At 29.7% G+C, this 20,941-nt stretch overlaps 1 protein-coding gene across 2 annotated transcripts in view; it reads right to left on the reverse strand.

Annotated features, from left to right (window-relative positions):
- Positions 1–20,941, reverse strand: part of LOC130814806 (oxysterol-binding protein-related protein 4B-like) — a 988,965-nt gene that overhangs the window by 205,528 nt on the left and 762,496 nt on the right. The window lies entirely within an intron of this gene.

Below are 20,941 nucleotides of genomic sequence, written 5' to 3' on the forward strand. Positions count from 1 at the left end.
GAGGAGAAATCTCTACCCAAATCAACACCTATGAATCTTCTACATCCTCCAATCAAACCACTAACACTTACACTAAATGAAATGAAAATACTACTAAAATTCAAAGGCCTCTTAATTGACTCTTCCCTATGCCATGCACAAATAACAGAAGAGACTTGATTTGTTTCCTTAATCATATCAACATACCCAGGTAAAAAGGAGTACTATTTGCCTCCTACAACTTCTTAAGACTCCTAACAGAGTTCATCAATTTTGTTTCCTCTTCAACCTCCATAACAAAAACAACTATCATTTCCTCAATAGGGAATTTTGCAAGCATCTTAAATAAGTCATCATCCTAATCAAGCCATTGAACCTCATTGTTATGCATGTAATAAAACCTGGGTTGTAAAGGCATTTCCTTTCCTGCTTTAACACACTCAGCCTCCCAAATCTAAAATCAGGTTTAATAGGGTCTCTCTATCTTTATCATAAACAATTAAATCTTGTTCAATATCCATCCATTGAAACCTTAGTACCACTCGTTCTTCCATTCTATAAAAAAAACACAGTTACTAACGCTACCAAAACCCTAACTTGGAAATCAAATAGAAATGATCGAACCCTAAAAATGCAGACAAAGTATGAATACATTTTTTTCTGTATATGCAAACCCTACTTATGCATTAAAAAAAAATTAAACCAAATGATCAATCGAAACAGAGGCAAGAAAACATACCTGAGAATGGCTGTGATTTTCGTTGATAAACACTAAAATGAAGAAGATTTTCGTTGATGAAAGTGACAAGATGTTGATAGAATTCAAAATGAAGAAGATGATCTTCATTAAATACCGGGAGAAAGAGGAGGGAAGTTTGTGATTTAATAAGGGTATTTGTGTCATTTCATCATTTAACGGCTACATAATGTTTTTTGCATTATATTGTTACTGTAGTGAGTTTTCAAAGAGTTGAGTGCTATTTTGTGGAAAAAATTTAAGAATTGTTACCACTCGCCTTTCTCTATAGTTGGTGCTTACCATGTAGAATTTTCCTTAAAAATATTATTACTTATTCGTTGTAACTAACAGCGAACAAAAGAAAATGTAAATATATTTATTTATTTATTAATTATTCCTTTTAATTTCTCTATATTTCGTAAATAGTACAATGTTACAAAAGAGATGAAAATTCCAAGTTTCAGGTTATTAGAGCTCTGACAAATGGAATAATCTTATTGATTACTTAATTTATGAAATAATAAATACAATGTTATAAAAGAGTTGGAAATTTTCAAATGTCAAGTTATTAGAGCTCTGACAAATGGAATAATAATCTTTTTGGTTTGTTATTGATGACACGAAATAATAAATACAATGTTATAAAAGAGATAGAAACTTCCAAGTGCTAGGTTAATAGAGCTTTAACAAATGGAATAATTTTGTTAATTTCTTATTGATTATATGAAAAATTAATTTAGGAAATAATAAAAATTTAAATAATTATATATTTTTACAATAAATAAATACAATGTCATAAAAGAGTTGGAAAATTCTAAGTGTCAGGTTATTAAAACTTTGACAAATAAACACAATGTTATAAAAGAGATGAAAAATTCCAAGTGTTAGGTTATTAGAGATCTGACAAATGGAATAATTTTATTGATTTCTTATTGATTAAATGGCAAATTAATTGGGGTAATAATAAAAATTTAAATAATTATAAGTTTACAATAAATACAATGTTATAAAATAAATACAATTTTATAAAAGAGTTAAAAATTTTCAAGTGTCAGGTTATTAGAGCTCTGACAAATGGAATAATCTTATTGGTTTCTTATTGATTACATAAAAAATTAATTTAGGAAATAACAAATACAGTGTTATAAAAAAGTTGAAAAATTTCAAGTGGCAGGTTATTAGAGCTCTAACAAATGGAATAATTTTATTGGTTTCTTATTGATTATATGACAAATTAATTTAGGAAATAACAAAAATGTAAATAATTATAGGTTTGCAATGGGTACAATTTATTAACATATGTAAAAGTTATGTCAAATTAGGTAAATAAAAATGTGAAAGTCAAATACTTTAATAAAATATTATTATTTTTGTAATTTGAAAATATTAAAAGATAACTAAAAGAATTTTTTTAAAAAATAAATGAAAAAAAAACTTTCATTAAAAATTTAACATTTAATTTTTAGAAAAAATACAAATCATACAATTTAATAACCAGATTAAAAAAATTGATAAAATTACCGTGAATAATACAACCTTTCTTTTATTTCTCAACAATAATATTAACTTTTGATTAACCATGAATAATACAAACTTAGGGGGTTTTTTCCTAGAATAATATCAACTTTAGTTTATTAACTAATTTACAAAGTATTATTGTCATATAATCTCCTATAGTTTGATTTTTGACATGTTAGGGATACTCTAGGAAAACACCCTCAAAAGTTGGTATTATTCATGGTTACTCAAAAGTTGGTATTATTATAGGGAAGTAAGCAAAAGGTTGTATTATTCTTAGTAATTTTTCCTAAAAAATAAATACAATGTCATAAAGGAGATGAAAAGTTCCAAGTATCAGGTTATTAGAGCTCTAACCATTAGAATAATTTTAATTGTTTCTTATTGATTAAATGGAAAATTAATTTAGAAAATAATTAAAACTTAAATAATTATAAGTTTATGCACTTTCCTTTTTGTGCATATTTGCCGTGTATGTTTGCTTTTCTTATTTATGTCTTTTGCTATTACTCTTGCTCCTATTTATGTATGCCCATTCTTATTTATGCCCTTATTGGATGTGAGGTGATGGTTGTGATATGCTTGCATTAGTTGGGCATGGTTGTCACTCTTTGACTTGCGGTTTCATTTCTTTGATTTGGCACAAGTAGGATTCTAAGAAAACCTCTTTAGGGAACACTTAGCGCGCTTGGGTTAGTGGCACCGCCATAGATGTCGAGCAAACACAAATGAACTTATTGTGAGGTTTGCTTGAGCCTTCTCCATATGATACATGCTTGTTTTTGAGATGTTTGATATGTAGCGCACTAAGGATGACTTGAGGAACTTGGGCATTGTATGGATCTAGTTGCTAGTTTGGATCGGACCTATCTCTTTCTTTCTTACCTCCTCGTTAACTAACATTATACCCCACTTTCTTTCATTTCCCATTTGAGCCTTCCACTTTCTTTCTCACCCCTTTATTTTCACACTTTTCTTCACCTTCAACCTAACCCTTATGTAGCATACTAGTTGGTTTGGTTGATGGTATGTTGGTGGTTTGGTCTATCTCACTTGGCATGAGTCTTTAGCATGTTTTTAGTTTTTGATATTTTTGTTGAGGTCCCACTTGTATATATGATGGTGATATTTCGATTTTAGATATGGTTGTATATATTTAGTTGGTATTGTATGACAGTAATAGCCCTTTGGTTTTACTATACCCACTTTTGGTAGTGTAGTGTTTATTTTTTATATCGTTTGAAAAAAAAAGAAAAAAAAGAAAAAAAAAAGAAAAACAAAGAGAAAAAGAAAAAAAAAGGAAAAAGTCAAAAAATTTGTATAGAAAAAAATATTAGTAGTTAATAAATGCCAAGTTGTGTGAAAACATGGGTCATCTTGGTATCTTTGGGATAACTAGCTAGTAGACCTTAGTAGACCTGGGAAAATTTGATCCGACCCGAAAATGAACCCGGGACCCGACCTGACAAAACCCGAACCCGACCGACCCGAAAGCGACTTAATCCGAAACATGACCGACCCGATAATTACCCGACCGAAAATGACCCGACCGGAAACCGACCCGTTTTGACAGATTTAATATCAATTTTTAGAGTAATTTCAATGTTAGAATTCATTTCAAATAAAATTTTAGTTTTCAAAGTATCTCAACATATTGAGTATATCACTTGAACCCTAAAACTCATCAATAGATCTCAAAAAATACGTATTTAACGTCTTTTTAGCCATCATAATTATTTTTCTTTAAAAACAGGACGTTATAATCATCTTAATTGAATACATGTATCTTGTTAAATCAGTCAAATGAGTTTTTAATTCTTCTACATTTCAGTAAGCAAATCAATATAATTTATACGAACGTTTCGCACGTTTGAATGAGCTTTTCAAAAAACGAATGTCGCTACCCTAAATTATAAAACGCGTATCTTATAAGACGAAATAAGTACTTAGTTAGTTGTATATCTTTCCAACATGAAAATTGTGAAGATAATTTTAACGTCATTTTTATCTAACGTTACAATTATAATAAACAAAATAACTTTTATAAAGCGCGTATCTTATAAGTCTTTCAAAATAAGTATTAATTCCCCTATTTTTCTTGCACTTAAATGAACCTGACATACCAACTATTTTTTGAAAATCATACATGTAATTTCTCTAATGATTTTTTTTAGACATTTTAATGATTTTTTTTTATGTTGAATTAGTCGATTGGATATTCTAATGTTTTATGGTAACCCGTTGGGTCAATCCGAACCTACCCGAAACCCAGAGTGATCCGACCTGAAACTGACCTGATCCGAAACTGACCCGACCCGAAAATGACCTGACTGAAATTGATCCGACCCAAAACCCGACCGACCGACCGTTTTCCCAGGTCTACTAGCTAGTGATGCTACTCCTTTTTGTAATCCTAGCTTTCCTAGTCCTTATTTTTCATTTCACCACACTTTAGCCTTTATCATTTCACCTCTTTTAGGTTGGTCCATCTACTTCTAGTGACGTTTTAGCCTTTGAGTCCCCGAGTACGGAGGTGCGAAATACGGATACATCTTTGTGTTAGAGGCTCATATTACATTGATCCATAGGTTGAGTGGGGTTTTTTAACTTTATTTTTTTTTTGCAAAGCCGACTTTTCGATGTAAGCGTGTTCATCTTTTATTCCATAAGGATGCTTTTTGCTTGTGTGTGCAATTATTTTACGGATTTTCGTGTTAGTTGCTTTCTTGCTCTTCTTGCTTGGGGGGAGTAGATAAACTCAATTTTGATTCCTTTATTTTATACGTGATGTTTGTTATGTTTCTATGCGGTTTTGTTACATTTCATTCCTTTATTTTGGGTTTACATCCCTTTTGAGGGAAGCATGCTTTATTCGTGTTTTTGTAGTTTTCCACCATTTTCCGAGCAAAGGCGGGTTAAGGACGATGCTCCCTAATCCTCTGGATGTTTTGAGGAAGAATAGATCAAAGTCGAGGAAGAAATGAGAGGAAGAGTTGAAAAGGAGTTCAACCTAAGCAAAAATAGTAAAAGTTGGGTTCGTTAGCTTCGAATCGAATGATCACACGTAGGATTCGTAGTTATAACGAAGCAAATAGAGCATTTCTAAAATGGTGTGAGATCGATCGATCGATTTGTTTGGATCAATCGGTCGATCTTATGAGCTAAAAGTTCCAGAATGCTGTTGAGTTAGTCAAGGATGATCAACCGGTCGATCTACATAGATCGATCGATCGATCTTCACGCGTGCAGCAGTAAAAAATTGCTACTTTGGTGTTTCAACCTGAGACCAACTGCTCCAATAGCACGCGTGCAAAGTCTGGAACTAACTGAGCTCCCTAATTGATGTGATATTTCTCCGCATGGGCTTTATATAAATTGTTCTCCAGGCCCTATTTCAGATTTTAAGCCTTTAAGATCTGATTTTCGAGAACAATCAGGCGAAGCAGCGAACAAGGGGCTGTAGCATTTACTTTTTTTTTGCTTCTTCTGTTCTTTTTTTTTTCCTTTCTAATCATTTAAACCCTAATTTCATTTTCTTAGTTTTCTTTAATGTTAAATTTAATTTCTTGAACTAAGTAGTATTTTAGGAATTTTCGTATTTTTAGATTTTACATCTTCTCTCTTATTGTGTATAAACCCTAGTTTTCTCATTTTAATTCCTTTTTATTCTAGACTTAATTAAATTAAAAAAAAACATAGTTTTTATTGTTAATCTTCATCTTTCACTACTTTCATTAGCTTTTGTTGGTGATTATTGAAAGCTTTCAAACCATTTTCATGGAGCTTTAAGTTTGGGTTTTTATTGTTCTTGAATCTCTCTCTTTTTATATTGGTAATTTCTAATCTTATTTATATTTAGTATTTTATTATTATGTATTTTTTCATTTTAGTTATCTCATGATATTGATTTATTTTTGTTTATTATTTTACTCTTTTTTTTATCCATATTTATGTTATTGGTGTTTGAATGTTCATGTTATATGTTGTTAATGATTTTGTTGGTGGTGATTATGAGTAGTGAATAGTTACTTAGGGGTTGGGGTTAGCTCAACCCTTGTTGATGGCTTTGATAATGGTAGAATATTGGTTTATATTAGTTAGAATGGAGACTTAGGAGAAGGATTGCTCCATCCATTGCTAAAGGGTTGCCATGGTTACTTTTAGGGGGGTCAACGAGGGTTCGATCCTGGAATAACCTAAACCCTTGCTCAATGAATGGAGTCGGGTGCAAGGGATCAACGAGAGTTGAATCTTGCAATCACCCCTTCAACTAGGAATTTTCCCGTTCGCCTACGAGAGTAAAGGAGGATTGACGGACCAGTGGACTTTTCTTGCCCAATTCTCTTGTCTTTACTCATGAGAATGAGGAGGATGATATTATCAGATGTGATCCTAAGCCCGATCTAGGATCGAATCACTATGTATTGAGTTCCATTTTTCTCCTATTAAACTAAAGGAAATAAAAACCTCTACCGTAGGATAGCCGTCACAAGTGGGTTAACCCCATTCCGATTCTCCTTTGTTTGTTGTTATCGTAGTTGTAGTTGTAGTTGTAGTCGAACCCGTATCCAATTTTCAAATACATGATCCCCCAACACCTAAAGAGGCCTAAGTCTCGCAACACATCTCCCTGTGGATCGACCCCCTACTTGCCACTACACTTGTATAGTGTTAGTTTAGGGTGTTTATAAATTTTGTTTGATTAGAGGCTTTAGCGACGACACTAAAAAAATCCTTTGTCAATTTACAATAAATACAATGTTATAAAAGAGTTGGAAAATTTCAAGTGTCAAGTTATTATAACACATTCAAATGGAATAATCTTATTGATTTCTTATTGATTACATGACAAATTAATTTAGGAAATAACAAAAATTTAAATAATTATAAATTTACAATGGGTATAATTTATTAACATATGTAAAGTTATGTCAAATTAGGTAAAGAATAATGTGACAGTCAAACACTTTATTAAAATATTATTATTTTTATAATTTGAATTATATTAAAAGAAAATCAAAAGGAATTTTCTTTAAATAAATGAGAAAATTTCCATTCAAAATTTAACATTTAATTTCTGAAATAAATACAAATTATACAATTTAATAGTATTATTTTATATTTTTTTGTTAACTCTCCTTGATCCTCTCAAATCACTCTACCTACTTACTTCTTTGCACTATTAAAGTCATATGGGTTATACTTGGCCTTGTTTAAGGTAAAAATAGTATTCTTTTATATTTTTTTTTGTTAAATTAGGGTTTGTTTAGGGTTTTTAATAATGATTCATTTTCATAGAAATTTAGGTTACTCAATTGCAATATATGACTTCACAACCTCATCCTCAGCTGATTAAGATACTAACTTATTAGTTTTGATACTTAATTTAGTTTTTTTTTTTGTATTTCTTTATTAGGGTTTAGGGTTCATTTAGAGTTTATGGTTTATTTATTGAATTGAATTATTTAGGGTTTGTATGTATTGAATTGAAGTATTTCCTATTCCTGTTGTACTTACATTCTTATGAACTTGATGATGTTGATTTTTTAAGTATTTATGTCGAAATGGTATCATTTGGTGTGACTATAGTATGTTTTTAGAATGATTTAATTCAATCAAGTAATGGCAATGTTGAGTATGTTAGGGGTAGACGTAAACTATTTGTATGCAACTTGAACATGGATTTGAATGAGTTTAAACTTCTTATATGTTCTAAGATTAGAATTGACTCCACTACAATTACTGTAAATATATGTTTTAAATATTACATGAGTGGATAATTGTTAGCCTTTCCGATTGAAGATAATGAGGCTCTAGAGGCTATATGGGAGCGTTCAAAGTCTACACATATTCCCTCTTTGGAGTTATACGTAGAAGAGGTACCCTCAGGGAATCAAGTGATGAATGTAACTTCTAATCCTTCTCCTACACCTATGTCTATGTTAACTCAAGAAACTCAAAATGTCTTTATTACTTCTCCATCTTGTACTGCTTCTTAACCCCCTCCGATGCAAGTTTCAAGTGATGTAAGGATTAACTTAGGAGAAAAAAATGAGATGGTAATTGGGCATGATGATAATGAGAGTAATGACTTTGTTGGTCATCCTTCTAAGGATGATGTGGATATGGATAAGGAGGCTCTAGCCACTAATGTGACCCTAGGCAACATTCCTACAATTGTTGCTCCTACACCCTATGCTCTAGTTTCCCCTCAAAATGAACATGTTGAGGATAACTGTTGGAGGTCCTAGGCTTGTAATACCACTTACACCGAAGAAGGGGAGCTTGAGAAAGGTATTATGTTAGATAATAAGGAAGGTTTGTTGGAAATTGTTAGAATGTATCATATTCGTAGAATTGAGACTTTCAACCAAACTATCCTTACCTTAAAGTGTAAGAGGGGTTGTTCTTGGAAACTAACGGCTAGACTTAATTCTTATTCATCTTCATGGCATAATATAACATACCATGGAAAGCATGGTTCTTTTGTATTGGGTAGTGACAATGTGTTAGCTGTACTAATTCATTTGACATCTTCTGTTATTTTACAATGTGATTAGAAACTGTGTTCCCCAAGACCCATCAAATAAGGTCTCTATCTTGCAACATATGGTGAAAGACCGATTTGGTAATAGCTTACGATGCCATTTATTCAACTCAATTTCATTTATAATGATTACAAATGCATAGTTTATTCATGAATTAAAACCATTAGAACCTATGATTGCTTCTTAAACATTTTCAATATTCTATCAGTTTCTTCACTCCAATGCGCCTTATCAACTACTTCCCTTCTCAAGTTATGTATCTCATTTTCAAGCTCTTCATTCTCTTTATCGAGCTTAATAATAATGTCTGTTTCTCATTGGGTGCCCTTTGGATCAACCCACCTAAGTAGGTACATCACAATCCTTTATCATGGAAAAGTGGACAAGCAACATATTGACAACCATGATCAAATTCGCTCCAATCACGATCGTATTCAACTTTATGACCACAATGACAATGTTCTTCCATTGAATGAAGCCTTGAAATATAATAATGAAATAACATAAGACATTAATTAGAATTATTAATTAAATTCAATAATAACATTAAGTAATCAACATAAATTCAATAATAACATTAAATTATAAATATAAGTTATAGAAAAAATACCTTAACTTCAAAACAATTTTGTTGATACTTTGACTGAATTTGGATGGAATGAAATAAGTTATAAGGAAATGTATTTATAGAGAATTTGTTAAACGGTCATCTTGACCACTTAACGGCTAGTTTGACCAAAAATCATAAGAAAAGGTCAAAAAAAAGTCGAGCTTTTGTTCGTTGTTAGTAACAGCGAACAAAGGAGACCTGGTCAAACAAGGTCAAACCTTTTTTTAACCGGCATACTTTGTTCGTTGTTATTAATAGTGAACAAAGCAAAACCACATATCTAAGCTAGGAGGCGCTTATTTAGGAAATAATTTTCTCTAAAGCTTATTTTTGAATTCTTTTTAAAGAAAATGCTTATATAGTTCAAATTTTCTTCTATGAGCCGCCTTAATAACCATTGGTTCATCTTTTTCATAGCAAACCAAATACCTAAAAAAATTCTTGTATCTCATTGTTCTATACTCTCGGTTAGTGATGGCCACGGTCCGGGTTGGGCCGTTTCCGTTTCAGTTCTGGTTCCATCTGGAACCTGATTCGAACGTTTTCAATTCCGGGCAGTTCCAAACGTTTCCTTGGCGATTCATGAGGCTGTTCTGGCGGTTTCAATTCCCAGGTCAGGCGAGTCGGACCATTGGTTCCATTCTTATTTTTCCTTTAAATATAATATAAAAATATTATAATAATGCAGACGTACCTTTGTTGATTACTAATTATTAGCGAAATTCATTGCTTGTCATCGTTATTAAAATATTTAGTAAAAAGAAGGAAAAAATAAATTAATAAGAAACTATGAAGAGAATTAATAAAAAAAGAGAGGATATGGACTTGAACCTAGTATCCCAAAGGAATACTAAGCTATCCATGTATCCCGAAGGAATCAAAGCCCACGTAGTTTTTTGTCATACCTTTTATTTGTAGTTGTTGAATGTTGATTGATTGTTGTCCGATATTCATGATCCTATTCGTCTTCGTCATCATCATCTTGTTGGTTAGATGCTTTCACTGACCCCCCCCTCCCAATGATGATGTAGATGTATCCATCATCATCCATGGATCATCATCGTCTTAATCATCATTGTTTTTGAGTCCTTGTGTTTGGACCTCCGCTTGATCCCAATCTTTCTTGCAAACACATATTTGAATAGTATATGGAGTAAGACGAGATCCCTTTTCATCTAAACTCTTCTACCTGCACTAAAAGCAGACTCCGACGCATTTAGAACTCTTTTCATCTAGACCATGCCTTACTTTCACCATGGTTAAATGGCAACTTATCATAAATTACATTTTTAGAAAATTCATCAATCATTTCATTACGATTATATTTAAATGGCATACCTCCGCCGGGAATGTCCATTGTCCACTATCGGCTTCCACTTGTGGTCCCACTGCTGCTTGCTGCATGAGCTTCTTTTGTGATTCCATGCTTCTTTGCCAAATGTTTGTTGAAAGATCTCGTACCACCACCTAACACGTATTCACAAAACACAATAAATGAATTTTTAATACATTCTTGATTTACAAAATATAAATATCATGTATGTATAAAAACTTAAAAAGTATTTACCTCTACTGAAATTATATGAAACTAAGGGCTTTACCCTTGACTTTCACAAGTTTGACAAGTGCATAAGAAAACATCCAGATTGTCGGTTGGTTTTTTTGTAAAATACGACCACACATGTGAAACAGCTCTACCACTAGGAGGTGGCATTGCCGGAAAAGGTTGTCTTACGGGTTCATTCTCATCTAAATTTAAATATAAAGACATACTCAAATACCACAATAAATAAATAAATAATAATTTAAAATTTAATCAATTTGAAGAATAAAATTATAAAACTAACATGTAACAGGAGCAGCAATCTAGATACATAATTAACATAACCATTTACAAAAATAAAATCTTTACGCAATAACATAGAAATTTACTATAACTTTAACGATAAACTTAAATCTCAAAATAAAGTATAATAACAATATTCTTAATATAATCATACTTAGTAAAATACGTTCATAAAATAACTTACTACCTTATAAACTAGTTTGAAGGCTAACATAAACATATTAATAAAAATTCTAACATAAAAAATAACATTCCTAATGTAACACTTAACTCATAAACATACTAGCACTAGTTTATAACATAAATCATACTTAATATCACTAGAATATAACTTTGCACCCAACTTCCTAAACTTGTTCAAAGATTATTAAATTAACATACAAAAAATACTTTTAGCATACACATACTTGATATAATCTTGATCATAATTTCATTAAACTAACTTCCTAATAAAACATATTAACATATTTCATACTTTGCATATTATAAAGTAAATATAATGTAAAATTCCACAAAAAGAGTAGAGTAAGAAGTTATACCATACTAACACCAAGGATTAGTACTAAGTATTAATTAGGAAAATAATAAGAAATAAGACCATCCAAGATAAATAATAATGCGTCAAAGATAATTAATCCAAACTTCCAAAATAATGATGATCTTCTAAGCTTCCAAAATAATTAAATCCAAACTCCAAAAATAATAATACATTAAGTACCCAAAGTAATAACCCAATAATGCTCGATAATGATGATGATTTAGCTAAATAAAGAGTGCTCTAAGCTCCATCTTCTTGAATTTCTTCAACTAATAATAAAGGTATTAAGGTAGTAAGATTTAAATGAAGTGAAAATATAAGAAAGAATGTTAGAAAGATTTGATAATGGTGGTGTAAGTGATCTCATGGCTAAATGAGGTATTTATAATGGGTTTGGGCAACTTTATAGTTCATTAGATTGTATGAAAAAGTATTTTAAGAGTATAGAAGAAGGTTAACTTGTGTAAGTGATTTAAAGTGTGCAAGTGAATGTGTAAGAGTTAGAGTGTGTAAGTGAAGTGTAAGAGTTTGGAGTGTAGAAGAAGGTTAGCTTGTGTAAGGAAATGGTGAAATCTTATGTAAGTGATAATATCATGGGTTACTATAGAAAGGATTTTAGTTCATCAAATTTTTGTTCTAGTATGTACAAGTAAATATACTTTAAAATAATTGGTAAATTTGATAACCAAAATATGTAGTTAACTCAGAATATTTTGCTTAAACTATACTTAAAGTTAATAATAAAAATACAACTCTTTTTTTATATATAAAATAATTAAATCAAAGTTATAAGGTTAAAATAATAAGTAGTTATGTTAGTTTAAGGAAGAAAGTTAAAACGTAAAGTTTTACAAAACCATGAATATAATAATAACATTTTACTTTTCGTACTATAAAATAATAAGATAATATTTTAGTGTTTAAAAAAAGATTTTAAACAAAATAATATTTTATTTTTAAGTTTAATATTTGAAAGAATTACAAAATCGGAAAAGGTTTAGGAATTAAAGATGGTTTAAATGGATAACCAAAGGATTAGAGATTTGAATTGAAAATTTAGAATAATTAATCGGAAGACTATGATTAAGAATTTTGAGTCTGTTACAACTGATACTTTGGAAATTGACTCGTTTACCACGAGCTTGTCTTTGTTGTTGTTGTTGTTGTAGTTGTTCTTCATGTGATTTCGTTGATGACTGTCGAGATCTATGTATCCCAATAGGGGTCGTTGGTTTCTTTTCTTATTCTTTTTCTTCAATTTGTATTTCTCTTTCCGCTTCTTCTGCATAATCGTGTAATTATTGGTCGTACTCTTCTGGATAATTTGGTTCAAAATTATAATTACTAACCGAAGGTGTTGTTGATACCGACGGAGTTGAAGTGGCCTTTCTTTTGGAGCTAGAACCTCCCAATGATATTGCCACTTTAGTAACTTTTTTAGAGGCTTTTTTCAAAAAAAAAAACATGATAATATTGAAATAATAATGGAATTAAGAAATAAATAAATAATTAAAAGACTAATTATGTAATTAAAAAATAATTAAAAGACTAATTATGTAATTAAGAGAATAATTGCGTAATTAAGTAATTAAGTAGACAGAGTAAGTAGAGAGAGTAGGAGAAGAGATGAATTGTGAATGAAAATAATTGAAAGTGTGGAGTATTTATACAAAAAACTCCAACGACTACTTAACGGCTAGTTTTTTACTGATTCCAAAGAACCGCTGGGCCGGGTGAACCGCCCGATTCCGGTTCCGGTTCCAAGGAACCGTTGGGCCGGGTGAACCAGTCCGGTCCGATTCCCAATTTTGGGGCGGTTCCTTGGAACCGGTTTGGACCGGGTAAACCGGCCCACAATTCTTTGGTCCGATTCAAGCGGTTTTTTCCGGCGGTTTCTCGTGGTTCGGGCCGGTTCGAAACTTGTCGCAAACGGTTTCGGTTTCGGGACGGTTTCAAGCGATTTAAAACCAGTTCGGTTCCGGGTAACCCGCTCCGTAGCCATCACTATATATATATAAACTTATTAATCTCATATAAACATATTCGCAATAAAAATAAATGAACAGTCGAGCACTTGATTCATTTTCTTTTATTAATTGAAATTTTTTGAAGAAATTGAGCTAATTCAAAAAGACAAAAGTAAATAATTATATATTGTAGTTCATTATCATTATTTATGAGCTAAATATCATCATTGTGAGTTATATGTATTAGGATCCTCTCTATTCATTTTTTTCCATTATTCATGCTGAAATTTTGACTTTATTTTATTTAAGAAAAAAATCCAAAATTTCCTTATTTTCTTCCATCAAGAAATTGATTTAAATATTAGATTAGATAATAGACTATCTATCTTTTTTTAGAATAATGAAGAGAATTCTAACTTGGTTATATTTACTTTCTCTACGCATTAAAAACTACTTTTCAGTCTCAGTAAATTGCAACTAACAACATGTTATTGACAGTGATATATTTTAAGAAAAAAATATTATTATCAATAACAAATAAAAAATGGATTAAGTTTGATTTGGTTTTATTAGTTGCTCCATGTTTAAACATTGATTAATTTTGACGTGGAAAACAAAAGGTTGTTAAACTTGAAAGATAAGACATGTCCTCAATGCCACGGGTTGTAAAGCATTACTCTAATTTTTCATTTATTTTGCATCACTTTGAAATACGATATAACAGTATTATGTTTGAATAACAAATTAAAAAAAGAAAATAAAGGAAGGGACGAAAAAGGAGGGGTAAGAGGGAGAGAAATTAGAATGGAATGGAAGGAAAAGAAAATATATCTCTTCCATCTAAATCTTCCATTTTAGAATAGATTGTTTTTAACAAAATTTGTCTATGTTTTTCATTTAAATCTCTCGGATCTCCTTGAAATCTCTCCCTCAGTTTTTGTTATCCAAACATGTAACACTTTATTCTTCTAAATATCTATTCTACGTTTCCCTTTATTTATCTCTATCCATGCCCGGTGCACAAGTTATGCATCCTGGGCTACAACACATGACCTCACATTAATGGAGGCCCCAAAATTATTCCAAGAGTCCTTATATTTTGCATAATGAAGTACAAAATTAGTCCAATAGTCCAATTAATTCAGTGAGAATTAAAGTTGAAGATATCTTTATCAGCTCAAAATTATTTCAATAGCCTATAATATTAATTTTTGTTTATAAGTGGATCTCATTTTTAAATTAGCACAGGACCTTTAAAATATTTATGACAACTCTCTCTATCCAAACACATTATAATAACTTTTTTTATCTAAACAAGGCAAAAAAAAGGGGAAATCGAATAATCTTTATAGATTGAGTGTTAGCTAAGACTAGTGTGGACCACAAATATCGAGCCATGTTTTAGTCATTGACTTTAGTGGGCATAAGAGCAATGTTGTAATGTGTAAACTATGGAGTGTACACTCCATGTGAAGACTACAGTGCACTGATAACTACTCCTAGGAGACTCCTACTACCAAAAAGTAGATTTATAGACCTTATGTTATTATTTATTTGGGATGATTTATGACAGATTAACAAATTAAAAATAATATACAACTTAATAAGTTATTGAAGCCTTTTTTTCTATAGACATATAGTTTTGGGATGGTTTTTCATTGGCTTATAGAGTTTGTGCATCTCATGTCTTCCGGTTAATATGCTGTTATTTACAATAAGTCCCGCTAAAGCTAACTTATTCACTAGTGAGCATTATAGGTGTTCATTCGGATCATCTGGTTGATTTTGGATCAAGTTTTCGAGTCGGTTTGAAATCGGCTTTTGTGTCAACATTGGTTATTATATACTACTAAAACTATTTTTAAGTCGGGTCAAATCTAATTTGGTTATAATATCAAGAGAAAATCAGATCATCGAGCCTGTTATGAATAGCTAAAGTCACTGCACTACATTTTATATTGACTATCATCCTTGACAGAGACGCTCGTGCTCATGTTGCGCTCTTTACTTTTCCAGGTTTCACAAATACCAACACCAAACGATTACTAATTCCTACCAATCAGGAAAGTATTAAAAGTTAACACTACTTGAAATAAAATGATACATAAAACTTATAGATAAATTAGGCAAAATTATAATTTATTATTCAATTATAGTTATAATACTATAAGATAAAAAAAAATTAGATAAAAGAAACTTGCAAGTATGATAAAATTAAAAAAATTGAAATAAAAACTTTGTTTTTCTTAATTTTAATACCTTTAAAAATACCTTTTCAAATCCATGCTTAGCTTGTTGAGTCTAAGCAAGTAAATTGTGATCTTAAAACTTAGATTAAATTGTGATGCATCTTAATTATAATTTAATTTAAGATTTTTTTATACTATCTTTTTTATTATTACTTTCATTCGTCCACAAAATATTCCCTCACTAAATAGGCATCATTCCATTAGTAGATTAATCAATATCTATCTTTAAGCATTTTCTTCCTAATTTACATGACATTTCATAATTACCATATTATCCAAAACTCTCCTTTGCTTAAAACCTCCTACACCATACACAAAACCCTTCCCCCATTTAAAATTATTGTATACTAAAAGATTTTAATTTGGTCTTGGTTTTGATCATCAGTTCAATATTTCGATTAAATTTCACCTTGCAAAATCGTCTACTTAGATTAAACCAAATCAAAAATTGCAACATTGTCAATTTTTCATACAAATTTCCCTGACCATTAAACGTTTCAACCATTTGTTTCCATAAAAACACAAAAAACTTTACCTTTGCCCATTAAAACCCAACAACGAAAATCTCTAATAGTATGTTTCATTTGCCAATACCAAAGACCCCATCTGTTCTAAATCCCAGTCCTTCACTAATTTTTATGTCACTATTTTTTATAAATTGATGTATACATATTTTTTGCATTTTTATTATAAGTTAGTTTATTGTTATATTACAATTAATTATTTATTAGTTATTAGGATGTTTAATTCACAAGTAATTATAAAACGTCAGATACAACAACATATAACAGATCAATTTTCTTTAAATTAAAGAGATGCATGTAGGCAAATATAATCAAAATAATATTATTTGAAGATATTGAAAATTAATAAGTTTGTTATCATATATGCTTATAATATGTTATCCCAAATGAAAAAAGTTAAAATTTTAAAAGAAATGTTAAAACATTAAATCATCTTATTTCTTATATTAATACTCTAATTCAACAACGACCTTGCCACGTGGCAGTTGAAGAATTAGAGTTGAAAAAATGTTTAATATCATGCCAATTGACATCCTTGGGCATAATTTTTAAAAAGTTTAAAACTTTTATAGGAAGCTAAAATACTTCTGATCATTAAGTATTATATTAAACACATTTTGCTTATAAATCTAAAACTTTCCTAAGAAGCTAAAATTATTATATTAAATAAATTTCGCTTTTATGTAAAGCAGTAATGGATAATATATCATCTTTCAAATCAATTTATTCATATTCGATCTCCTAATTCAACAACCATCTTGCCACATGGCAGTTAAAATATTAGATCTAAAATGTCTAAAACTTTGTTATGTATCCTACTTACTTAAATCATTTACAAAAGGTCTTAAACATCCCTTGCAAGCTAGAATAATTGATCGAATTTCTTAGAAACACGATCACATATAAACGATCCAATTTATTGAAATTTATTTTATTAAACACATTTTTGCTTTTATTGGGTATACAAAGCAGTAATGGATACCTTCCTACCTAATCTCTTGACGATCTTTGTTTTTTCCACGTGTAGTACTTGGAACCCTGCCCACACCAATCACTAACCCCGACAACTATCCCCCCTATTACCTGCCATCGACAATGTCCTCCACCCCTGTCTAGCCCTCTCACTTCTTGATATTCTCTTGAAAATCCTAGCCTAACACAGAGAAACCTCTCTTCCACCGAGTTTTCCACCCAATGAAACCCACTACCCAACAAAAATTGCACCAATAGTGGTGTTTGTGTGGGCTAGTGATATTGATGGTGGTAGTTGTGTTCGTTTTTGGTGGTCGGTGGGTGGTGGTCATGCGAGTGTTGGTGCTGGGTGCGGGTGAAGAAGGATGGTGATCCGTAAAGGCGAGCTGATATTTTTCCTTCTTTTTTTTGATAATTCTAATATAATTTTAAATTTTAAAAATATATGGACCAATATAATAGCAATACGTGGCATCTGTAACTTATTGCTCCGGTCATAATCTTGGTGACTCGTTTATTGACAAAAGACACTCAAAGTTTTGACTTCAAGATATTAATTTTAAATTGGGATTATTATTGGTAAATCTTTTAAAATTGAGATTTATAAAATTAAGTTTTTTCTTATATTAAAGGTGAACTAGTCCTTTTAATAATTAACTAAATTTCTTTTTAAATTTCAAATTTCATAAGAATGTGAAAAGGAGTAAAGATAGCCTTGGGTTTGTTTTAAATTTGAAAAACCTGAAACCTAAATTAGACCATCTGTTTAATTTTTGGTTTGAATATAAAAGTTTTAAATATTAAAAAAATGCTTGACATAATACCTTTCTTGAGTATTATCGAAATTCATTTCATGTCAAATATCATTAAAATATTTATTAAAATTAAAAAAACAAATGTAGTGAATAAATAATAGAGACAATTATTAATATGGGGGAAGAGAGAATTTGAAACTAGTAATCCAAATGAATCAAACCCCACATAGTTCCTTATATATCTTTTAATTATAATTATTGGTCGTTGTCTAGTTTTGGTAACCATATTCGTTATCTTTTTTGTCATCTTCTTATTGATTTAAAGTCGTTCTTTAGTCCTTGTGTTTGTCTATCAGGTTGATCATAATCTTTTGTAGAAATATATAATTGTACAATATGTTGGACATTTAGAATATATTAAGACGTAGATTATATATATTACATACTAAGTATAGTAATGGGACATTATCCAATAAATAGCAAGTTCATAATATCACAAAAGTTATAAACCCTTTTGAATGTTGTGTATAAAGAGTGTTATAAACTCTTTATACATTATCATAAGTTAATTATCCATCTACAACACTTGTCTTACTCTTGCGATATCTTTTGTGCTAGGATATTGTTGTATACATCATCCATGCAACTTGAATTCGTTGTCGCAAACTTATTTTCATGGTGTCGATTTTGGTGATCTACAAAGTAAGGAATTCCATTGCAATCCACACAAGAAAAATACAAATTGGTTTGTTATATTTGTATTTGCAATATGTGGAGCAAAACGAGCTCTTTTTTCATCAAACAATCACCTACATGCACTAAAAGTAGACTCTAACGCTACAGTCTAAGGGAAATTTGATAGAGTTTTCATTTCACTTTTCTAAAATATTAAAACTATATGGTGCAATGTCAAACGATGTTTGAGACAATTATCAATATCTACCTATGAAGAGGATAAAGATGAAGAAGACAAGAAAATCTATTATGTTGACTATTGATTATGTTCACTATGGTGGGATGAAATCTTGTGCAATGTACTGAAACCCTAGCATGCTTATTTGACATCTCGCGTTCATGTTTATATACAATTGCATAGTCATCATAAAAGGTCTACCTAAAAGCTTCATCCCTGCATTTTCCAACATATATATCCGCGTCACTTTGTGGACAAACTTTTGTGGAGAGTTCTTTCACCACTATAAAACAGATAACACATATACACAACAAATAAATGTTTACCTTTGGTATATACAATATATAAACAATATTTTTAAAAAAAAAAAAAAACTAAAAAGTTTTTACAATTAATAAAATATTTCGATACTAATAGTTTGATGTCTTGACATTTGCAAATTCGACAACACTTAGAAAAACGTCTAAATTGATAGTTTCTTTCTTTGAAAATAAAGTCTACACATGTGAAATGGTACCTGATGGAGGTATTGCCGAAAAAGGTTGCATTATCAATTCTTCTTCTTTAACCTAAAACATAAGTCAAATTCAAATACCATAAAACATAAATAATTTATTATTTAAATTAAACTATAATTAAAAACTTACACTAACTGACGGTTTGTAAATTTAAACGTCTTGAATGACCTTGTTGTTGTTGTTCTTGTTGTCATTTCATTGATGATTTTAGAGATCTAATTACTATAATAGTAGTTGATGATTCCTCTTCTTCTTCTTCCTCCTCTTCTGTCTTCATTGATAGCAAGTTCTTGTTCCACTTTATTTGCATAATCAGCTAATTCTTGATCATACCCCTTTTGATATTTGGCTCATAGTTATTAATCAACGGTGTTGTTAATCCCATCAGTGTAGAAGCAGTCTTTCTTTTAGAGCATAATCCTCCTATTGAATTCAAACTTTCTTAGTGGCTTTTTTCAGGAGGAGGCATATTAGTATTTGATAAACAAAAAAATAGAAGAATAAAAATTAATAGACTAATTGAGTAATTTAGAGATTAGTTGTGCAATTAAATAGAGTAATTAGAGAGTATATGTGGACTGAGTAGAAGGATATGAGTTGGTTGGATGGGAAGAACAAAATTATCCCTATTGGGGATGATACATCCAGCTCAACAAATCCACCACAAGCTGGTTGAAGTTTCGGTTATTAAGCTGCCAACTCAGACACCTCATTTCATTCCCACACAGTATATATATATATATATATATATATATATATATATATATATATATATATATATATATATATATATATATATATATATATATATATATATATATATATATATATATATATATATATATATATATATATATATATATATATATACATATATATATATATATACATATATATATATATATATATATATATATATATATATATATATATATATATATATATATATATATATATATATATATATATATATATATATATATATATATATATATATATATATATATATATATATATATATATATATATATATATATATATATATATATATATATATATATATATATATATATATATATATATATATATATATATATATATATATATATATATATATATATATATATATATATATATATATATATATATATATATATATATATATATATATATATATATATATATATATATATATATATATATATATATATATATATATATATATATATATATATATATATATATATATATATATATATATATAT

Source organism: Amaranthus tricolor, chromosome 6 (genome assembly GCF_026212465.1).
Source record: "Amaranthus tricolor cultivar Red isolate AtriRed21 chromosome 6, ASM2621246v1, whole genome shotgun sequence".
In the NCBI taxonomy this organism is placed as follows: Eukaryota; Viridiplantae; Streptophyta; class Magnoliopsida; order Caryophyllales; family Amaranthaceae; genus Amaranthus; species Amaranthus tricolor.